The following is a 2995-nucleotide window of genomic DNA, read 5'->3' on the forward strand; positions in this document are numbered from 1 at the left end:
TTTTTTTTGGGTTGGCAAGATGTGACGAGCGGAGAGCCTCAGGGGTCAGTGCTGGGACATCAACGATTCACCATTTATATGAGTGACTTGGATGAGGGCAGCGAATGTGTGGTCGCTAAATCTGCCGATGACACCAGGATAGGTGGGAAAGTAAGTCTTCAACAGGAGGTAGAGAGTCTGCAAAGGGATATGGACAGGTCAAGCGGGTGGGCAAAAATTTGGCGGATGGAGTGTAACGTGGGAAAACATGAACCTGCCCAGGAGGCAGGAGGAACAGAAACGCAGTATTCTATTTAAACGGAGAGAGATTTCAGAACTCTGCGGTACGGAGGGATCTGGGTGTCCTGGTGCATGGATCACAAGAAGTTAGTCCGCAGATGCAGCAAGTGATTAGGAAGGCAAATGGAGCGTTGGTGTTTATTGTGAGGGGGATGGAATGTAAAAGTAGGGAGGTTTCACTGCTGCTGTACAGGGCCTTGGCGAATCCGCAGCTGGAGTACTGCGTAGAGTTGCGGTCTCCTTATTTGTAAATAGATATAACTGCTTTAGAGACAGTTCAGAGGAGGTTCACTGGGCTGAATCCTGGGATGATGGGGTTTGTCTTATGAGGAGAGGTTGAGCAGGTTGGGCCCGTACCCATTGGAGTTTAGAAGAATGAGAGGCCATCTTATTGAAACATATAAGATTCTGACAGGGGCTCGAGAGGGTGGATGCTGGGAAGGTGTTTCCCCCTCGTGGGGGAATCTAGAATGAGGAGTGGGGGGCACAGTTTCAGAATAAGGCGTCTCCCATTGAAGACGGAGATGAGGAGGAATTTCTTCTCTCGGAGGGTGGTCAGTCTGTGGAATTCTCTCCCCCAGAGAGCGGTGGAGGCCGGGTCAGTGAATATATTCGAGGCTGAGTTAGACGGGTTTCTGATTGACAAGGGAGTCGAGGGTTATGGGGAGGGGGTGGAGTGAGTCAAGATCAGCCATGATCTTACTGAATGGCAGAGCAGGCTCGAGGGGCTGAATGGCCTCCTCCTGCTCCTAAGTCATATGTCCCTATATTCCTCTCTCTCTTTGTCTCTGCCTCTCTCTCCTTTTGTCTCTGTCTCTGTCCTTCTCTCAACCTCTCTCTCTCTCTCTATTGAACAGTTCAACCTACGTTCACTGGGTGCTGTCGTGTTGTTTTTGATGTGTCTCATGTTCATGTAGTCGCTGTCCTGCTGCATGTTTTGTGTCTGAGGGGTCTCTCTCCTCCGTTCCTGACCTGTCTGCTTCTCTATCTCTCTCAGATGTGTCTCAGTCTTTCCTCAGACTCGATGTCAGGGCGAAAACTTCCTCAAAACTGTTTCTGCCTCTTTGTTCCATTTCACAATGACACTTCCCCTGAGATCAGAATGAGAGGCTGGTTGTACTGACACCAGGGGCAGCAGTCCCTCTCTCTCAATCTCTCTCACCATCTCTCTCTCTGTCTCCCTCTCTCTCAATCTCTCTCACCATCTCTCTCTCTGTCTCCCTTTCTCTCAATCTCTCTCACCATCTCTCTCTCTGTCTCCCTCTCTCTCAATCTCTCTCACCATTTCTCTCTCTGTCCCTCTCTCTCTCTCTCTCAATCTCTCTCAACAAGTCTTTCTCACTGTGCCTCTCTCTCTCTCAATCTCTCACTATATATCTCTGTCTCTCTCTCTCTCTCACGATATCTCTCATCAAGTCTCTCTCAATGTGTCTCTCTCTCTCAATCTCTCTTTATCTCTCTCACTCTCAATGTCTCTCAACATCTCTCACTCTCTCTATCAGTCTCAATCTCTCTCTCCAGCTCTCTCTCTCTCTCTGTCTCAAGCTCTCTCACCATCTCTCTCTATCTCTCTCACTCTCAATCTCTCTCACCATCTCTCTCTCTGTCTGACTCTCTCTCTCTTTTTCATTCCTTTCCTCTCTCTTTGTCTCTCTGTTTCTTTATAATTTTCATACTCTTTCTGTCCATTTCTCTCTCTCGCCCAAACTCTCAGTCCCTCCATCAGTCCGCCAACCCCTCATTCTCTCTCTCCTTCTCTCTCCCTCTCCCTCTATCTCGCTGTCCTTCTCTTCACTTTTCTCTCTCTCTCCCTCTCGTGTAAATGTTAACCTACGTTCACTGGGCGCTGTCCTGTCGGTTTTGATGTGTCTCATATTCATGTAGTTGCTATCACAGAATCACACAGTGCAGAAGAGGTCTTTCGGCCCATCGAGTATGCACTCTGCAACATCTCTCTCGCTGTCTCTCTCACTCTCAGTCCCTCTCACCATCTCTCTCTCTGACCCTTTCAGCCTCAATGTCTGTCACGATCTCTCTCTCTGTCTCTCTCTCTCAACCACTCTCACCATCTCTCTCTCTGTGTCTCTCTTTCTCTCAATCTCTCTCACCATCTCTCTCTCTCTGTCTCTCTCAATCTCAATCTCTCTCACCATCTCTCTGTCTCTCTCAATCTCAATCTTTCACCATTACTGACTCTGTGTCTCAACCTCAATCTATCTGACCATCTCTCTCTCAGTATCTCTCACTCTCAATCTCCCTCATCATCTCGCTGTCCCTCAGTCTCAATCTCTCTCACCATCTCTCTTTCTCTCGCACTCTCAATATCTATCTCCATTTCTCTATCTCTCCCTTTCTCAATCTCACTCACCCTCTCTCTCTCCCTGTCTCTCTCTCTGTCTGACTGTCTGTCTCTCTTTTTCATTCCTTTTCTCTCTCTCTTTGTCTTTCGGTATCTTTATAATTGTCATACTCCTTCTGTCTTTCTGTCTCTCTCCCTCTCTCTCTCTTGCCCTCACTCTCTGTCCCCAACCCCTCAGTCTCTCTCTCTCTCTCTCTCTCTCCCTCTATTGATTAGTTTAACCTATGTTCACTGGGCTCTGTTGTGTTGTTTTTGATGTGTCTCATATTCATGTAGTCGCTGTCCTGCTCCATGGTTTGTGTCTGAGGGGTCTCTCTCCTCCTTTCCTGTCCTGTCTGCTTCTCTCTCTCTCTCATA

This window comes from Cetorhinus maximus, unplaced genomic scaffold, assembly GCF_964194155.1.
Source record: "Cetorhinus maximus unplaced genomic scaffold, sCetMax3.hap1.1 HAP1_SCAFFOLD_2901, whole genome shotgun sequence".
NCBI lineage: Eukaryota > Metazoa > Chordata > Chondrichthyes > Lamniformes > Cetorhinidae > Cetorhinus > Cetorhinus maximus.